The sequence below is a fragment of the Dermacentor variabilis genome, chromosome 1, assembly GCF_050947875.1.
Source record: "Dermacentor variabilis isolate Ectoservices chromosome 1, ASM5094787v1, whole genome shotgun sequence".
Lineage (NCBI taxonomy): Eukaryota > Metazoa > Arthropoda > Arachnida > Ixodida > Ixodidae > Dermacentor > Dermacentor variabilis.
The window spans coordinates 243291711-243313251 of NC_134568.1; the positions used below are offsets into that span (position 1 = coordinate 243291711).

General features: G+C 49.1%; 1 long non-coding RNA gene across 1 annotated transcript in view; it reads right to left on the bottom strand.

Moving 5' to 3' along the window:
- The window catches only part of LOC142573201 (uncharacterized), a 193105-nt gene that overhangs the window by 54942 nt on the left and 116622 nt on the right, over positions 1–21541 (bottom strand). The gene's annotated exons all lie outside the window — the stretch shown is intronic.

Sequence of the window (21541 nt, forward strand, 5' to 3'; positions counted from 1 at the left end):
GGTGTTTCAGAAGACTTTTGTGAGACAATTGCAGCTGACGGAGCGTTTCTATAGGATCAGGAATTGTTGCCTTCCTGCAAGATTCAGCAATGGACTAACCTTTCTTCATGGAAGAATCGGAGGCTGCTCTGGACATTTGCAGGTGTTCCTCTTCGCCCGGACTGGATAATAAAACGTATACTGCTCTTCTCCACCTTGGACACGAAGCACGAAATATCCTGCTACGTCATCTCAACGTTTCATGGAGTGACGGTGTTGTTCCCTCTGAATGCAAGCGTAGCCTCCTTGTCCCGATCTTAAACCAAGCAAAGTCTTCCCTTGAACTAACATCATATAGGCCTATTGCTCTCACCCGCTGTGTTGGCAAGTTCATGAAAAACATGATCCTTGAGCGTTTCGAGTGGTTTCTTGAACATTACAATGTTTATCCAGACGCGATTATAGGCTTTCAACGTGGCCGTTTGTCGGTCGACAACGTCATTGGTCTTGTGCCTTTGGTTCAACAACAGAAATTATCGAAACGCCTCTCCCTAGCGCTATATTTAGACGTGGAGGGTGCTTATCATGTTTTTCATGAAGCCATCGTTGACTAACTCGTGACTGCTGAAATAAGAGGCCAGACTTTTTAGTTGATTCGGAGCTACCTGACCTGAAGAAGCTTCTTTGTATTCACTGGGGATGGCCAAACTACCTACCACTACAATAGCCGTGGAGTTCTACGAGGTGGTGTTTTGAGGCCAATTTTATTCAACTTAGCTGTGATTGGGCTGGCTGAATCCCTGCCACAGCCGGCCAGTCTGTCAATTTACGCAGTTGACATCTGCATCTGGGCTTTAGGAGGAACTCGGTCGTAGGTTCGCGCAAGGTTACAAAAGGCTGCAACATTGACGTCTGGTTATTTCAGAGACAAGGACTCGGCGTCTCAACAGCAAACAAAATGCGCATCAGTCGCCTTCACGCGCAAATGGATGACTGGATACTCGCGTCTATTAATGGCCAGCCTATCTTGTACAAGAGAACCCGTCGATATTTAGATATTATTGTTGACCGCGACCTCTCCTCGAGACCCCATGTGACCTACCTCAGGAAGAGACTCCTCTCGATCAGTTACCTTTTCAAAGCCATCGCTGGAAAAACATGGGAACTGTCGGTGGATTCTATGCTTAAGCTGTACAGAGTGCTTTTCATGATTATTTTTTTTATTTAAGCACTCCGCTGCTATCAAGCACCCAGAAGACAAATCTCAGAGTGTTTGAGAGCATGCAATCCCAAGCGCTTAGAACCTATCTTGGTCTACCGCGATGTACTTCAACAGCCGCAACAATTGTGATCACAAGGGAACATCCATCAGTACGTATATCGCCACAGACACGCTTAGAACTCAATCTCGGCACCTATCCAGACTGAAGTCTCAGCACCTTGCTTCTCTTTCCGAAAGTAGACCAGAGGCAACCTTTTCGACCCTTGTAGCCTCCTACCGTTCGTCTCTTCCGCCCGATTTCACGCCTGCAGCAATATCACCATGTCCTTTGTGGTGTCTACGGCAACTTCAAGTGCGGCTCTCCATTTCAGCAGTTGGAAAGAAGTCCGACTTGCGAATTTGCGCCCTGCATCGAACCGCTCTAAATCTACTGCACAATTTGTACTTCAATCGAATTCACGTTTATACAGACGGTTCTTCGATTCTAACCAGCGCTATGGGGCAGTTTGTTATTCCATCGATGTCAATCTGCAAGACGTTCAAGACCAGCCATGTCACAACATCAACAGGGTTCGAAGTTTTCGCCCTCCGTAACGCAGTACTTTATGTGCAGCAACAGTCACCAAGCTCTAGGCTGCTTTCTATGCTCAAAGACGGCCCTTCAGTCACTCTTATCTCTTCGCCAAGGCCCACACGAACAATTGGTGGCCGAGATATCATTTCACTATCATCAAGTGGTGAAATAGTTTTTAAGTGGCTCCCTGGGAACTAAAACAGTAAGGGCAATGAAAGTGCCAGCAAAGCTGCCCGTGAGGCACATGAAGAATGTGAAAGCGTCTCGATACCATAGTAGCGAATGGATGCAGCACGGCACCACAGCGGTCTTTCCCATGTCATTACTCTAAGAAAATGGAATGCAGCGGATTTCACCAACCGACGTAGATATTCCATAGACCCAGGTATGAGATTACAACTTTTACCCGGTTTTATTCTTCGGGAAGAAACGCTACTGTGCCGCCTGCAACTGGGGGCTTCTTTCACAAGCGCGTACTCACTCCTAATTGGAATGGCGGCCAATTGCAGCACATATGGTGTAGAAACAACCTTCAAACATATCTTGTGTGTCTGCCTAACATACGAAGATGTGATGAGTGCCCTTCGAAAAGCTTTAGGGCACTCAGGTGACAAACCTTTCACAGAAGACTAGACCTTGGAACCGTGGTCTCGTGCGTGTGCTATATGTTCAAAGCCACAAAGGCACTGCTGCGTTTCTTCAAGTGCACCAGCCTATATAAGCGCTTGTGATTGCCTCAGCGATGAACACTAGATTGTGTGTGTGTACCATTGTAAAATGTGAACTTCTCCCACCCTTCTCACCTTTAAATCCTCCTTCCCTTTCCCAGTGCACTGTAGCACCCACACACACACACACACACACACACACACACACACACACACACACACACACACACACACACACACACACACACACACACACACACACACACACACACATATATATATATATATATATATATATATATATATATATATATATATATATATATATATATATATATATATATATATATATATATATATATATATATATATATATATATATATATTATCAGCCTGTTCTATGTCCACTGCCGGACGAAGGCCTCTCCCTGCGATTTCTAATTACCCCTGTCCTGCTCCATCCGATTCAATCTAGCGCCCGCGAATTTCCTAATTTCATCGCTCCACCTAGTCTTCTGTCGTCCTCGATTGCGTTCCCCTTCTCTTGGTACCCACTCGTAACCCTAGTGGTCCAAAGGTTATCTAACCGGTGCATTACATGACTTGCCCAGCTCCATTTTTGTCTCTTGATGGGAATTAGAATATCGTCTATACCCGTTTGCCCTCTGATCGAAACCGCTCTCTTTCTGTCTCTTAACGTTGTGCCTGTTTATATATATATATATATATATATAAACAGAGAGAGAGAGAGAAGGTTAACCCCCTTTCTTCTCGTTCATTATATAACAAGGGTCTCGAATCCAGCAACATTGATGCCTTCAGGCAGCATGTGTGGGTTTATCGACCAGTTGCCTTCACCCAGAAAGATAACGTACACGTGACGCCTGCGGCAGAAAGGACGTTCCACATCCGCCACCCTTGTTTGTGAGTGGTGGCGCTGGCTAAACCCTCCCATGGTTAGTTCTAGTAGTCAAACATAAACACCCAAAAAAGTTCATGGGGTAACGTCGCCGCGGTAGCTGAATTGGTAGAGCATCGCACGCGTAATGCGAAGGCGTGGGATCGTTCCCCACCTGCGACTTTCTTATCCACTTTAAATTCCATTAATTTATCATTTCTTTATTTCAATTAGCATGTACAAGTAATTTCCCCTATGTTGTCCGTGGTGGCATTGTTTGTTGGCTTCTTACGATATATATATATATATATATATATATATATATATTCATTTTTACTGCCAAAAATATTTTTCGGTTAACACACCCTACATTAATTTATTTTCAATTGGTTTTCACCCTGTGATACCTTGGCGGAACGGGCATTTCCATGCCTTTACTTTTTTATGTATTTTATCCGCAAGGGATATCAGAATACATGTAGAGTCATCGTATTCCATCTCAGTCTTGTAAATTTCCTTATCTGATGCCACCTCATCCCGTACCATCCTGGACTGCGTTTCCTGTTCCTTGGACCCCGTTCTGTTACTCGAATATATTACTGATTATCCGTTCTACGCCATTACATGACCTGCCAAGCTTCAGTTCTTCAACATAATCTCAAGTAGAATATCAGCTACACCTGTCCCTGATATATACAGCCGTATTGCTGTCTCTTAAATTTATCCCCATTTCTCCTTCTGTCGCTCATGGCGTAGTCCTCAAATCTTTTCAAGTTTCTATGCTATCTCCCAAGTTACAGCTTCGTATATAAATGTTTCTCAAATGCTTGCCCATGTAATTTTTACGGATTGTTAGATACGGACGATTAACTGGCATCGGTCATGGTCTCCGAACGCAACCACTCGCCGTCGTATTCCAATTATGGTGCACAGGGGCGCGTCGACCATGCTATAGGACCCGTCAGACAGGTTGGCTATCCCGCTTTTGTCTGCCCCAGCGTGACGCTTCCCGAAAGTGCAACTGGAAGCCAGAACGGTTCCAGGTAGTTGACCCTAGTCCCGGGAATTGCTGCTTGCAGCACTGGAATGTCGTTCAAGACGACCCGACCCCTCCAGCTAAGCGCCCTCTAGCCGAGAAGGCATCGCGGGACGGAGGCAGCCATAGGAGAATAAAGCCCATAAGCCGCGTTTACATGAACGCGCCAGTGTCGCATCGCATCGCATTTCTCGCGCATCGCATTCATGTAAACAGCAGTAATGCGCTAGGAAGGCGCATCGCATTAATGCGCCAGGCGAAGGTAGATTTACGGGCGCGAGTCGACTCACGCGGAGCATGTAAACGCAGGATCGTCACATTAGGAATTATGGGAAGGAATTAGCTGCGGGACTGCCGCGCTAGTGAAGCTGCGAGACAGCAACGCCCGAAGCACAACCAAAATGGCGTCCCCCACGGCAACATCGCTCGCCGCCACGCGCTCTACGCGAGCCTATTTCTCCGCAGAGGAAACCACTGCTTTTCTTGCCATCATATCTGAATTAAATAAATAAAATTGTATGACAACCAATTCGTTGACGGCAGAGCATGTCGCCAACCCTCTTGCGTGCAAAAGTGCTTTCATGTAGGCGGACCGTATCTCACGACGTCGCTGCTGGTGCTGCATGCAGGCGACAGCGTACAAGATGACGTGAAAGTTAGCCCATGCCGACAAAAGTAGCATAAGGTGGAGACCGAACGCTGCATTCCCAAGTGTTTTGCACAAGCGTCAGGCTCTGGGTAGTCGGTACAGTCGGCACTCAGCTACCAACGTGCACTCGGCCCACTACCGGAAACCAGTTACACCGGAAGTCGGCTGCACTTCCCTTATACGACACTATGTGGCGCTACGTTTGCGAGAGTTAATCAAATGTTGTAGTCTCCCTCGCGAATCAATAATGGTTCGTATTATGCCGGAAACTAATTTAAGAAATGGCTCTGGGCTTGCATTAGCAGATGTTCCCAGGTACATTCAGAGTTAATTATACACTTCTTTGTCTTTACCCCCATTGTCAGAATAAGCAAAAACAATCTGCATCTCGATATGCATGCATGGCAACTTAAGGGGATAAGGGTACGCGCAATGATAAGGGGACGCGCAATGACTAGTTTCGGTTTCCGTGGCGATGAGAATGTATTTGGACGGTACATCACACAGTAGTCACTACGGCGTTGCTCTTTTGGACATGAAAACCCGTACATCTAACGCCATTCCGCACGCTGCAGGAATTTTAATAGCCTGCCTCTGAGCGTGAGAGATGGCCGCAGAAGCGCACGTAACATTCCTCTGTTTCAAAGGCTAAACAAAATTATCGTATGGTAATCTTGAACAGCGGTGGGCAGGTGATTTAATTAATGTGAAAAACACAGCTTAAAAATTTATATCACGATTTAAAATATTTTAAGGATGCTATGAAACCACATTGCAAAGGACTGCAAAGGACGAGGACAGCAGCATGGCGGCAACATGACGGAGGCGACGCCATGACGCCTGCGGCTAGGCGACAACACGATGACAACGATTACGACCATGGTATGACGACAACCGTTTGTTGACTGTCATCTGAAACAGCGAAGTGCCGTGTTTGAATGAATAAATCTCACAATGACTGCTCTTCTGGAAGCCGCGCTGCGAGAAGCTGCTGCATCCTCTCTCTCACTCTCTCTCTCTCTCTCACACACACACACGCACGCACGCACGCACGCAGCGCTAGCTATGGTGTTTAAGCGCATTGCATTGCTGTCGCCTTCGAAAGAAAAAGGGCAGGCGCGTTTCTTCTTCGTGATTTGGGAGAGGGAAAGTACGCTAAATTCTGCAGCCCATATGGGAGCACGGCGCAGCGTACTGGGGATGGGGACGGGGGACGAAAGATGAGGGGATAGAGGGGGAAAGGGAGAGTAGGTTTCAGGTAGCATCCGTCAGCATCATCCAGGGGCGATGGCCGGCGCGCGAGGCAGAGGCCATGGGAGGCCGAAGTCTATTGACGATCTAGGAGCCCGTTTGAGTACACATATTCAAGCAGGCTTGCCAGTGCTGGAAGGTGGTAGCGGGCCGGGAAGAGTAGGTGTGTTTCTGAGGTAGCCGGGAGTCCATACCGTCGGTAGGTGGCAGTGACTGGAGCGCGCTCCTGGGCTAATGCAGGACAGGTGCAGAGTAGGTGCTCGAGGGTCTCGGCGTCACCGCACCTTCTGCAGGCCAGCACATTCCTGTCCTTGCTTTCTCTCTCTTCGTGCAGTACATTGCCGCATTTGCTCAAATTCGGTCCCGAGTGGCCGCAGAGAGCGGGCAGTCATTGAGCACCATACACCCACAAAAATATCCTATATCGCCAAGGCGGGCGTACGCCGTATGATTACTCAGGTGGCGAACACGGCCCCTGGTGGCTCTGTGAGGCGGCGGAGCGCAAATTCTTTCTCTTTGCTGTACAATCGACGTGTATGTACCTCGAACATGTAGGTGATATTGAAAACAAAATGATGAGCACTGTAATGAATGACTGACCACTTCAAGAGGCCATTGGATATAGTCAACCAACATTTTGGAGTTTTACATTTCTGTAAAATATATGGGAGCCTTTTAACTTAATCCTCTAAATCATTACATCTAGATTCAATCCTCTAGACATTACGTCGACGGCAACGATCACTGCAATACTACGCTGACAACAGCGCCGATACAAGTGAGCGTTGTTCAACTTATCTGTGGCCGTACAACTCCGTAGACCGGCTAGCTGTCGGGCCGACAATGACGACAAAATCACTCTGCTGGTTGTCAGCAGAGTAAGGCTTGTAGGCCCTACTCTAAGCAGAGTAAGGCTTGCAGGACTTATTCGTAACCCGCCGAAGACCGTAGCTGAGTTTTCTGCAGAGGCATCGACGATCGAGAAAACTCTGGAGATGCGCACCCGGCAATATAACCGCCAGGGGCTCACGCCGCAGTACGCCATCCAAGGACTGGATTCCGACAACCTTCAGGAGACCATCAGGGCCATTGTGCGCGAAGAACTGCGCAAGGTCCTGCCTTCGTCGCAGCCCCAAGTGGCTTCGATCGCCGACATTGTGAAAGAAGAGGTGCACCGATCGCTTGGAGTTCCCGAGCTGCAACCACAATTACCGCAGCCCCAGCCAGAAGCGATGACATACTCCGCCGTCGCACGCCGTCAAGGTCCCCCTCCGCGACCACGCCAGGGCCCTGCAACGACGCAATTGCGTCGTCCGCCGCCGCCGCCGCCGCCGCCGCCAGCACGCCCACCCGTCGCCCAGCGCACCTACGAGAGGAAGACGGACGTTTGGCGAGCCCCCGACCACCGCCCGCTCTGCTATCACTGCGGGGAAGCCGGCCATGTGTATCGCCGATGCCCATACCGCGACTTGGGACTGAGAGGTTTCGCCGTCAACGCTCCGCGCCCGCAGCAAGGTGAACGCCCTCGCGATATCGCCGACTACCTCGCCGCTACTCAGTGGAGCACTCGACGACCGTCGCGTTCGCCATCACCAGGCCGCTACCTCTCACCGCAGCGCCGACCATACACTGGCCCAGCCCGGGGCCGGTCAGCGAGCCCATATCCGGAAAACTAAAAGCAGCAACCGATGGAGGTGCGGTTGCTGTTCGTCGAACTGACGAAGATCCTCCGCCGCCGACGAAGACGACAAAGAAACCATCTCGACGACTTAATGACGACACGCCGCCGTCCCGACGAAGTCAGGAAGCCAAGACTACACCGACGAAAGACGGCTTGACGACGCGACGTTTCAGCTTCAGTTCAACGCGACGCAGCCGTGATCCGACGCCAAGACCCAACTGCAACGCCAGACAAAGAACCACCGACCTCGACGTACTTCTCGACGGCCACGCAGTCACTGCCTTAGTCGACACAGGGGCCGATTACTCCGTAATGAGTGGACATATCACCGCCCAGTTGAAGAAGGTTAAGACTGCATGGGAGGGCCCTCAAATTCGAACTGCTGGAGGACACCTCATTACGCCAACTGGAATCTGCACGGCAAGAATTACCGTTCATGACCGGGCTTACCCTGCCACCTTCGTTATCCTCCAACAGTGCTCACGAGACGTCATTCTCGGCATGGACTTCCTGAATCAACATGGCGCAGTCATCGACCTGAAGTCGAAATAGATAACACTGTCGGAAGATCAAGCGATACCGCCGGAGAGCCCTCGTGGTCACCACGCCTTGAGTGTGCTCGAAGATCATGTGAGCATCCCGCCTCGCTCCAGCATTGTCATTTCGGTCGGCACCGAAACACCCGCTGACGTAGAAGGCGTCATCGAAGGCGACAGACGTCTACTGCTCGACCGTGAAATTTGCGTCGCAAGAGGGATCGCTCGACTGCACGGAGGAAACACAAAGGTGTTGCTGACAAACTTCAGCCAGGAGTTCAAGCACATCAACGAGGGCACGACGATCGCATACATCGAGGAAATTCAGGAAACCAGCGATGCGTTTGTCCTCTCGGATTCTGTCGCATCTACCCGGACGACCGTCGTTCCCGGGCCAGACTTCGACATAAATCCAAGTCTACCCGCGATTAAGCAGCAACAGCTCAGAAGTCTGCTTCGACGATACAAAGACTGCTTTTCGACGTCATCGAGGATTCGACAAACACCAGTCGCAAAGCATCGCATAATAACCGACGAGTGCGCTCGACCACTCCGCCAGCGCCCTTACAGAGTTTCGACGCGAGAACGCGAAGCTATAAGACACCAAGTCGACGAAATGCTGCGCGACGACATTATCCAGCCGTCGAAAAGCCCGTGGGCGTCTCCAGTTGTTTTAGTGAAGAAAAAGGACGGAACCCTACGTTTCTGCGTCGATTATCGTCGATTGAACAAAATCACCAAGAAAGACGTATACCCCCTCCCACGGATAGACGACGCATTGGATCGGCTCTGCAATGCTAAATACTTCTCATCGATGGACCTCAAGTCTGGCTACTGGCAAATAGAAGTCGACGAAAGGGATCGCGAAAAGACCGCCTTCATCACCCCAGACGGCCTCTACGAGTTCAAGGTTATGCCATTCGGACTGTGCTCGGCGCCTGCAACGTTCCAGTGCGTCATGGACACGGTATTAGCAGGATTGAAGTGGCAGACCTGTCTCGTTTACTTGGATGACGTCGTCGTCTTCGCCGGAAATTTCGACGATCACCTCAAGCGGCTTGCGACAGTACTAGAGGCCATCAAGTCGTCAGGGCTTACTCTGAAGCCGGAAAAATGCCGCTTCGCTTACGATGAGCTTCTGTTCCTAGGCCACGTAATCAGCAAATCTGGTGTCCGTCCAGACCCGCAAAAGACAGCTGCAATCGCACAGTTCCCGCAACCCATCAACAAGAAGGCAGTGCGTAGATTCCTTGGCATGTGTGCCTACTACAGGCGCTTTGTCAAGGACTTTTCACGTATCGCCGAGCCGTTGACCCGTCTAACTAAATGTGATGTTGAGTTCAAGTGGGAAACGCCGCAGGCCGATGCATTTGAAGAACTCAAACGACGCATGCAGTCACCGCTGGTACTTGCGCACTTCGACGAGTACGCCGATACAGAAATCCATACTGACGCCAGTAGCCTAGGCCTCGGTGCCGTTCTAGTCCAGAGGAGAAACGGAGTCGAACAGGTGATAGCTTACGCTAGCCGGTCGCTGTCAAAAGCGGAAGGCAACTATCCTACGACCGAAAAGGAATGCCTCGCCATCGTTTGGGCTACAGCTAAATTTCGCCCTTATCTTTATGGCAGGCCATTCAAAGTCGTCAGTGGCCATCACGCGTTGTGTTGGCTAGCGAATATAAAGGATCCTTCAGGACGACTGGCGCGGTGGAGCCTCAGACTACAAGAATACGACATCACTGTAACCTACAAGTCCGGGCGAAAACACTCCGATGCCGATTGCCTATCACGCGCCCCCATTGACCCGCCGCCGCAAGACGACGAGAATGACGACGCCTTCCTTGGAATGATAAGCGCGGAAGACTTCGCTGAACAGCAACGGGCAGACCCGGAGCTAAAAGGCCTCGTCGAATATTTGGAAGGGCACACCGACGTTGTCCCCAGGGCATTTAAGCGCGGATTATCTTCCTTCACGCTTCAAAACAATCTACTCGTGAAGAAGAACTTCTCACGAGTCCGCGCCAACTACCTTCTTGTTGTCCCGTCAGGACTTCGTCCAGAAGTATTGCACGCCCTACATGACGATCGGACCGCTGGACACCTCGGATTTTCCCGGACACTATCGAGGATACAAGAAAAGTATTATTGGCCGCACCTGACCGCCGACGTCGCCCGTTATGTCAGAACATGTCGAGATTGTCAGCGACGCAAGACACCGCCGACAAGGCCAGCCGGATTACTACAGCCAGTCGAGCCTCCTTGCCGACCATTCCAGCAGATCGGGATGGACTTGCTGGGACCCTTTCCGACGTCAACAACCGGAAATAAGTGGATCGTCGTGGCGACGGACTACCTCACCCGCTTCGCTGAAACTAAAGCATTGCCGAAAGGTAGCGCAGCCGAAGTGGCGAAATTCTTTGTCGAAAACATCCTGCTGCGACATCGCGCCCTAGAAGTCCTCATCACCGACAGAGGAACGGCCTTTACAGCGGAGCTCACTCAAGCCATACTGAAATACAGTCAGACAAGGCACAGGAGGACAACGGCCTACCACCCACAGACGAATGGTCTTACGGAGCGGCTGAATAAGACCCTCGCCGACATGCTAGCGATGTACGTCGACGTCGAACACAAGACCTGGGATGCCGTCCTGTCGTACGTAACATTCGCTTACAACACGGCGGTGCAAGAAACAACACAGATCACGCCGTTCAAGCTGGTCTACGGCAGGAACCCGACGACGACACTCGACGCCATGCTGCCGCACGTCACTGACGAGGAGAACCTTGATGTCGCTACCTTTCTCCAGCGCGCCGAAGAAGCCCGACAGCTCGCCCGTCTGCGGATCAAGAACCAGCAGAGGACCGACAGCCGACACTACAACCTCCGACGACGCTTCGTCGAGTACCAGCCCGGAGACCGTGTTTGGGTATGGACCCCGATACGCCGACGAGGACTCAGTGAGAAACTACTGCGACGCTATTTCGGACCCTACAAGGTCATCCGACGTATTGGCGCACTGGACTATGAGGTCGTGCCAGACGGCATTTCGCATTCACAGCGGCGCCGCGCACAATCTGAAGTGGTCCACGTGGTGCGCCTCAAACCCTTTTATGGACGCTGACGAACTTCCTTACTTTGTTGTTTTATTTGCTACGAGTGCTTCTTTTTTTATTACTTTCGTTTGTTTGCAGCATCGGGTCGATGCTTTTTAAGAGGGGGGTAATGACACGTGTACTTATCTTTATCGGGCGACCACGTTTGGCCGCCTAACAAATGTTATCGCACAGTGCGGGACGCGCCTGCATGTATCCGAAGTTTCTGGAAAGTTATCGATGCTTCTATCCGCTGTCTGTTGTCGCCGAACCTTGTGTTATCTGATTTCATCGCTTGACACGAATGGTGTAGAACCTTGTAGAAGGCATGCGGGTCCCAACGATTAGTCTGGAACATTCGATGACTGCTGTATAAAAGCCGACGCGCTTGACCCGCTGATCAGATTTTCGACGATCGCCGACCGTGTTCGCCGCTATCGTTGTCCTATAAGTGTAGCCTGTTTTTGTGGGCACAGGTTCGCCCAATAAAAGCTAGTTTTGTATTCCACCGTATTGCTTCTTTCTTCACCGTCACTACCACGTGACAATATGAAATTTTAGCTGAGCTGCGCTAGGTTATTTTGCATCCTTACTGTTTCTGACTTTAACATAGGTGTCTCTTCTACTCCTAGAAACAGTACTAATTACAGAGTGATGGACCGCGTCTCCTAGCTGATTGAATAACCATTTATTTGGATTCCCCTTAGCGTAGACTCTGAGGCCATAAGCTCACGCGAAATTAGCCACGCCATTTCAACATTTTATTGTGCAATTGCCAATGCATACAGCTTGTATTACAGCCTATCAGTGCCGGAAACTCTAAAAGAAAACAGAAAATTTGAAAGATTGGTGCACCGCCTGCGGCTTGGTGCTGCATTTACGAGACACTGTCTATAGTCTGCAGTGTTCTTGAGGCAATCCAGACGAAGATGTGCATCATCTCCTCCTCGAGCGCACTAAGTACGATCCACAAAGAAGAGTACTGCAAGCAAATTTGTGTCTTTTAGACAGAAGACCATTCACTCTAAAAAAGATGCTTGGTCCATGGCCAACTGCGGGCCTTCAGAAAAGAGCACTTCTTGCTCTGAAAAAGTTTTTAGAGGACACCAACATTTTGGAGAAATATTAAGCTTCAGGGGATCTTAATATGCTAAATGAGTAACATAAATGTTGTTCTGGGTTCAAAATTGATTTATGTGGTGATCGTAATTTTTACGTAACATATATAATTCTGTTCTGAACTTGAAGTGTAATTACATGTGTTGTGTGCTTTGGCTGTTAAAAATATCTCACTTTATATATGCGTATGTGCACTGAACTCATGCAGAAAACTTTGCGATTCAACTCACCGTGGTTGCTTAGTGGCTATACTGTTGGGCTGCTAAGCACAAGGTCGCGGGATCGAATCCCGGCCACGGCGGCCGCATTTCGATGGGGGCGAAAACACCCATGCACTCATATTTAAGTGCACGTTAAAGAGCCCCCCAGGTGGTCGAAATTTCCGGAGTCCCCAACTACGGCGTCCCTCATAATAAGAAAGTAGTTTTGGCACCTAAACCCTGCACTTTATTTCTCAAAACTTTACGATTCATGCACTGTCGGACTTTATAGTTTTATTCATCTGGTGTTCTACCGAGTGTCATATTTTGTGCCACTATTCTTCCTTTTTACGCAAATTTGTTTCCTTTGCCAAGTGAGAAGGAGTAGCCGGTGCCGCCATAAAGGCGCCAACCTCTTCTAATATTCATTGCAGTAATAAATAAATAATAAGTGTTAGCCCGCCAAAAAACTGCCACGTGCTAAGTCGCATTTAGAAAGGATGTTTCGGTGTCATAAAGTGCTATTGAAGCATGACTGACACACCCTGCCCCCTTTTTCTTTATCTCGAGGGCCTCAACAACTTCTCTTGTTGTTTGATCTTTGTGCTTATAGAAGACTTGTATATTAAAATTGGGGTGTGCATTTACCTTGTGAATTTCAATCTTTTCAGTGCATTGCAAGATGTGTGTGCGCGATCCGTTTTGTGGAATTCGAATGCTCCTTCAGGCTAGTGTCAAGGCATCAGCCAGTTTGGCCCATATATGTTTTCCCACACTGGAAAGGCACAGAATACAGCACTGAAGTTGAGCAAGAAACAAAATTATTTGGATCATTAACACTGCAACCAAAGCGATTGCTTGCATCTGTACTGCAGCTGCGCGATCTTTCACTACGCATACAAGCAATCGGTGGTGTATTCAGTGCCTTTCTCGTGTTGGAAAACATATGTGGGCGAAGCTCACCGATGCCTTAACACTAGCCTGAAGGAGCATTCGAATTCCGCAAAACGGATTGCGCACACACATCTTGCAATACACGTAAGAGACTGCAATTCACAGGGTAAATGCACACACCAGTTTTAAAATGCAACAGTCCTTTATAAGCACAATAATCCAGCAACAAGAGAAGTTGTAGAGGCCCACAAGATAAAGACAAAGGAGGCAGGGTGTGTCAGTCATGCTTCTATAGCGCTTCATGATACCGGAACATCTTTTGTAGATTCGACGTCACACGTGGCAGTTTCTTGGCGTCCTAACACCGATTAATAGTCATTGTTAATTTTTGCTCTTTTTATAACATTTGATGACGCTTGATGACGTGGGACATTATTATTATTATTATTATTATTGTTGTTGTTGTTGTTGTTGTTGTTGTTGTTGTTGTTGTTGTTGTTGTTGTTGTTGTTGTTGTTGTTGTTGTTGTTGTTGTTGTTGTTGTGTATTCTGTTTTCCTCTAGTACACTTTGTGCTATCGCGCGAATTTTGGATCTTGAAGGTCATACGCCGTGAACAATAAAGGCGACGTCCGGAATTGCTAGGGTTGCTAGAACCAACATCATGCAGGCGTCTTAATCAACCGTAGTGCAGTTTTCTCGTGCACTTAGTACTGGTTAAATGTTGCACAAAAATATAGAACGGTGATTTGTGGGACAGTAAAGGTAACTAAATTGTTAGACTCTTTAACTTCGTGTATACATTTGTTTTCACTAATTTGTCAAAGTTAAATCGTCAATTTCCCTCATTTCTCTCGTACCTGGATACTTGTAGAAAACGTCTGCATAAAGTTTGGAGATTCAGTGTTTGGTTATTTGCGATCGAAATGTCTATACATAAAACGTAAACTATCCTCATCCAGACGTTGCTAATATCTGCATGACGTCTAGGGAGCACTCGGTGTAATCGAGCATCCTTGTCCTGTTTTGCATCTAGTACCGTGTTTAGAGCCTCGTAGTGTAGACCTCAATTTTCTAGGCCGATCGCGTTCCGTTAAATTTCTTTCACCTTGTTTTTATGTACTGTTTAAGTTAAAAATAAGACCTACCAGTCGTGAATGTTAGTTTAAAAGAAAGCTCGTTCTTGCCGGGGAAAAGTGTTCCCGTTTTCAAACACAGCGCACAAGCTGATGCTCGGCACTCACTCGGTCCGCTATGGACGCAGTTTCTTTATTCCAATCATAATAAGACGCAGCACTCCATGGTCACTCTGTGCCAAACTGTGCCCTCCACTACTTGCAGGCGTACTGTAACAGTTTACTGACGCTAGCACCTTAATAAAAGAAAGAGACAAGAACACCTTTCAAGACACGCGTCGCAGCCATCTACAGGCGCTCCAAGGGGGGAAGAAGAACTGGCATCACCGCGCGCGTTGGCTGGCAGCCCGAGTGCCCGTGGCGCACGGCTATCAATCGAAACCCTGACAGACCCCGGTACTCAGCGAGACAGCGCTGTCGCCGGGCCTGCGGGGTTGGGTCGCCAGACAGGCAACACAAGGCGTGCAGCCGCCCGGAAAGAAGATAGCGCCGAGAGAGAGGCCTCCGTTTACACGAGCCCCGGGTATATACGCGGTTGCGGAGTGACGGCACCTTTCGGCTCTAAAATTCCATTCGTTTGCCACCACGCTGCATAAACGCCGCCAGATGGATAAATGACAGATATAGTGAGTACCGATACCGTTCAATCTTTTGTGCAGATTTACATTCGCGCAAGCCGTGCGCAAATTGAGAAAGAAGTGTGATAGTTCCACTAAATTCAGTCTAGAAACCCCGTAAGGCTGTCACCCACCTAGGGAGGACTGCTCGTCTATAGACTGAGAACGAACCAAGTAGCCGCTTTGACTTATTCTTGCAAACTGCGAGGACTGCATGGGCAGCGCAGCGACGTATTTTCCACTTGTATACTTTCTTATGGTTACGACGCGTGTCGAACATCGCGAAAACACCCATTTTTGCAAGAGTTATAGCGGGTATACATAGTCTGGCTTCGATATTATATGCGACATGGGCGCCGCGTCCTTGTGAGTGCGCAGGTCAGTCAGAGCCGACAGAGAGAAAGCAGGGAAGTTAACCATGGTCGCACCCGATCGACCACCCTGCAGATAAGGAATAGGGAAAGAAAGACAAGGAGGAAGACAGAAGGTCAGTGTGTAGACAGAGCCGAGTTTGTGCATACGCAAGAGCGCTGTCCTCTTTCCGCGAACCGCGCACTGTGAAAAGACCTCCGGTGTGGTATACGGCTTGCGTGCCCGTGTGTTTGCAGGGAGTGTAAAAATACTAAGCCTCTTTAATAACGGGAAAGAAGTATAGCTTTTCATGTTATCTAGTCATAATTGCATATCTGAACAAAGTACTATACTCTTACTTATATTTGTTGGCAAGATGGCCGACGCATTTTGCAGCAGACTACAAGAAAGTAAACAAGTAATATGCGCACAACGTTTGAACGAACTGCAGCGAAATAATTCCACAAACATATATGCATAATAATGAATAATTTGGCGCACAAAGCGGACGAAACGGATATGAGGGTTCAAAATAAATATACATATATACGCGCGGAAGCTCCGCAGTACGCGAGAGGCGCGATTGCAATCAGATGCGTCTACTATTTCTGTTCTTGCTTTCTATACCGGCAAGCTGCAATTACTGCTGGAGCCCAGGGCGACAGGTCAAGCAGGAGAGATAAGACGCACCCAGGCCAAGCGGAGCGAGGCGCCGGGGACGTGTACACACCGGCGAAACGCACGCACACGTGTACCCGTGTGGCCGCGCCGCTAATCACACCGCAGCACGGCTAGGGCACATTGTGTTTCCACAATTAAGCGCGATACCCAAAGCAGCGAGTTCAAATTATGCTCGCCAATCGCCGACTTCCAAAGTGCGAAGCTTGCGCTGGCCCGCTCACGCACTTTGGCGGCGGAGCAGCGATTGAGACAGACGGACGGACACCCGGATGCGGCGTTCACGAGTTTCGCCGCGAATGAGGTGCGCGAGCCGGGATCCGCGCTTCTCCCCCACCTCTGCTGGCCGAGGGAAAAAATTAAGCGTAATTACAGGCTTCTCTCGTGTCGTATTTGAGGAGGGTGCGCGGCGCGCAGGCGGGCCTAGCTCGCTAATTGCGATCGCGCTGCGCCGCCCGATGGCGTCACGCGGGCCGCGCTGTGGTCGAATGCGTGGAGCGCACGCGCGCCGTTTAGCCGATCGCGCCAACGACCGGCCTGATGAAGCACTGACCCCCGACAAAAAGCGTTCACCGCGCGTGCGCCGACGCTCGATACCTCTCGACGAGCGCCGCTTCGCGCGCGCGCCCCCATTGTCCGCAAACCACGAGACCGCAATCGCTTCGTTCTTAGCTGCGCGTGCACTATTCGGGTTGCGGACGAGGCTTTGGCTGAACGCATCACTTGCACGCGCGACGCGCTAGTATCGGAAGCTCGCCAGCACGCTGTTGTTCTCAGTGACCGGAAAGCCCCTCCGACGTCCTTGTTGTCTTCTTCCCGTAATTTGTGTTGCGGAACATCGTCTCCAATGTATGCCTAGAAGGCTATATCGCACGTGCTGTGCCGTAAGTGGACGGCAGCAAGGCACCACGTGCGTAAATACCACTGCGCAGGTGTCAGCTTCAGCGAAGCAGGCAGCTCGCTCGTAAGGCGAGTATAGCACTAACAGACAGTTTTGAATGCGAATGTACAATTTAATACTAATTTTTAAGCATTAGCAGCTGCAACGATGTTCGATTAGTTTGATTTAAAAAAAAAAAGCATAAGCCGACGGGTGATGGCGTGTTTCGTGACGCTGTCAGGTGTCATCTAGGTTTAAGTTAAAGGTACGCAGCCATAGATAAAGTAGATTAAGTACACTTCTAAAACAGGCCATTCTGAAACCGGTATGCTTCGCTTACTGTGAATTTTGCATTTATGACCTGCCCTAAAACACTGCTAATTGAAATTCTCCCAGTGAATCTTGGTTAATAATTGCACTATTTAGTAGTTAGCACTTAGATCCTGATGTTCGCGACCGCTAATGATGCGTCGCTGAAGACATTGGTGCATGTGCTGCTGCGTTTTAGGATCACTTAATGATCACGTTTCCATAGTCCTACCCTGTAGTCATGCATTGAGTGACTAATTAATTTTGCCCAAACAATTCCCATCCGACGTCGGAGCCTGTAGAACGCAGTTAGAGTCGCGGACTAGCATGTCATGCGTACTAACAACAACCAACAATTTCAACACCGGGGATATGTTACATTAGAATAAGTAACCTAATTTAGCGAGAAAGCAACTTTGCGCTTAATCTGAGAGCCCTCACTAAGACTGAGGAATTCGTTGATTCTTGATTGGTCGTATATGCTGTAGCCACGGCATTTTCCGAATGGCTCTGAGAAGTAAACCTGAAGTACCGAGCTTTTTTTCTTCTTTTTCTTTTTTTCTGGAATAGTATTGTGTTGAATATGTCTGAGTCCAGAGCGAATGTAACTTCTCCGGCTAAAAACAGTGTTTCTTTTTTCATTTTGAACTATTGACAGCACGTTCCTATTGTTGTTGTTGTTGTTGTTGTTGTTGTTGTTGTTGTTGTTGTTGTTGTTGTTGTTGTTGTTGTTGTTGTTGTTGTTGTTGTTGTTGTTGGCGGTGGTGGCGGTGGTGGTTGGGGTTGTGTTCCTTATGCACGTCCGTATAATCGCTTAAATCGCTGTCTCGTATTGGCACCAAAGTCCACCTATGAGCCTCATCTGAAACTCCAACAAATTGTGACAGCTTGCGATGCAACACCCATTTCTCACACGTTCTAACGAAGACGTAATAAATTATTCATAAAACCTACACGTGAAAATAACACGCAGCGAATGCAAAGCCATTGCTGACGGTGGCTTTAATCACCACGAACGATGTTGCATCTGCCAACGGCTGAAAGACTGGAAGTGCTTTTGGCTGTTAAGAGAGAGAGAAAATGATAAATAAAAGGTAGGGAGGTTAACCAGGACTGAGCCCGATTGGCTACCCTACACTGGGGAAAGGGAAAGGAGGACGGAAAGATTAAAAGAAGAGAAAGTCCATTGGAGATATGAGTCGGTCACTCAGTCCGGATCACAGACGCTGACTCAATCCGGTCGCTTTCAAATATCGCAGCAGCGCTTTTGTGGCCTTTTGTAGCTGCGATATGCGAGGCCATGGTCCCAAGATCTTGTTCAAGGTGAACAGCTTTCCATCTAGCTGAGTGAGAGCTGTGCAGAGGCCTTGCCCTTCATTTTCCAAAGATGGGCAATAGCACAGTATGTGTTCTATGGTTTCCTCGACACCGCAGGCATTGCACTCGGCGCTATCAGCCATTCCAATCAGAAATGCATAAGCATTGGTGAATGCGACGCCCAAACGTAAGCGGCACAGCACTGTTTCCTCATTTCGCGGAAGAGCTGGTAACAGCCGTAGTTGCATAGAGGGATCGAGGGAATGCAAGCGATGTTGAGTGAATTCAGGTGTGTGCCACTTCACCAATGTCAAAGAGTGCGCTAGCTTGCCTAAGTGTTGGGCTGCGTAGGTCCGCGATAAAGGTATTGAAACAAGGGTTGCTCCTTCGTGTGCTTTTCTAACAGCTTCGTCAGCGAGGTCGTTGCCGGAGATACCGCAATGACCAAGCAGCCACTGAAACACGACGTCGTGTCCTTTCGCGATCATGTGATCGTGCATATCTCGTATCTCCGACACGAGTTGTTCACATGACCCGCGACAAAGAGATGACAGAAGACATTGTAAGGCCGCCTTCGAATCGCAGAATATAGCCCACCGATTAGCCGGTTGGTTAATAATATAATCAACGGCACCTCGGGGGGCAACAAGCTCCGAACCGGTCGATGTTGTCAAGTGAGAAATCTTGTATTGGATGCTTCGTGATCGTGATGGTATAACCACTGCGCTGGTGGAGCTGGTCTGAGTGGAAGAGCCATCCGTATATATGTGGACTCGATCAAAGTAGAAAGTGTGGAAACAATCAAGAGCTGCTTGCTTCAAGGCCAAGGTAGGCAGGTCGGTCTTCTTTTTTATCACTGGAACCGTAAGACGCACTTGAGGTTGTTTTAAACACCACAAAGCTGAGGTTGAACGTGCTGAGGGTGTGAAACCCGATGGTAAGGAGGCACGATGGATGCTGACCTTGTTGGAGAAGGACACCTGTGGTCGTCGTTCTGGCAGGCACGCAAGAGAGCTTGACTGCATCCGTGGAACATGACGAACATGGGCTCTAAGCGTTTCGGTGCTAATGTAAGTCATGATCCGATGGTCTTGAGCCGTTATAATGGTTCCAGCTGTTGATGCGGTGCGCGGAAGGCCTAGGCAAACACGTAGTGCCTGCGCCTGCACGCTCTGAAGTTCTCGAAGATTTGACTTGCATCTTTTAGCAAGCACGGGAGAGCTATAGCGTAGGAATCCGATGAGCAGTGCTGGATATAACTGTAGCATGGAGCCCACTGACGATCCCCATGTTTTGCCGGCGATGAACTTGAAGACGTGAACAATAGATGTGAGCTTCTTCTTTAAGTGGGCAACATGAGGGCACCAAGTGAGGTCCCGGTCTGCAATAAAGCCCAAAAACAGGTGATTTCTCTTGTAGGAGATAGGCTGACCATTGATGCATACTGGATAAGGAGTCATCACTTTTCGCGTAAAAGCGACTAACGCACATTTTTCTGTTGAGATGGTAAGGTCTTGAGTGTGAAGGTAGTCAGATGCCTGTGTTGCTGCTTTCTGTAGCTGTGCGCGAACCTGCAGGCGAGTGACCGCTGATATCCAGGTGCAGATGTCGTCAGCGTAGATTGAAACACTCACTGTTTCCGGTAAGGATTCGGCCAGCCCAAGAAGCGCGAGGTTGAAAAGAATAGGGCTTAGAACACCTCCTTGGGGAACGCCTCGGCATGTGTAGTGGTCGGTAGTCGGACCATCTTCCGTACGTACGAACAAGGACATTTGTGTCAAGTAGTTACTCTCCCATCGATATACTCGCCCTGCTAGTTCAATTGTCAAAAGTGCGTCTAGAATGGTTTGATGGGAAACGATGTCGTAAGCGCCTTTCACGTCAAGAAAGAGTGCTACTGATAATCGCTTAAGAGATTTTTGTTGTTCCACAGATGATACTAGATCGATGACACTGTCAATCGATGAACGACCGCGTCGAAATCCCGCCATAGAGTCAGGGTAAATATTGTGGTGTTCAAGGTACCATTCGAGACGCATGAGGATCATACGTTCCGTGAGCTTCTCGACGCAGCTGCCAAGACCTATAGGCCGATACGATGCCAGTTCGAGCGGTGACTTTCCTGCTTTTAGAAGCGGTACCAGGCGGCTGCGTTTCCATTCCCGTGGGACGACACCATCTTGCCATGAACTATTAAAAAGGCTGACGTGTTCTCTTCGTGCTTCTCTGCCTAGGTGGCGCAAAGCAGTATATGTTGTGCCACCGGGCCCTGGTGAAGACGAACACCTGCATAGCGCTATAGCAGCTTCTAACTCTCCCATAAAGAATGGAGCGTCCATACTTGCATCTCGTGAGCCGGGGATGTTGCCTAGAGCCATGTCAGGGACTAAAACTGTGCCGCCGGCGACGTTCGCACAAAATTCCTCTGCGACGTCTATCTCACGGCGGTTTT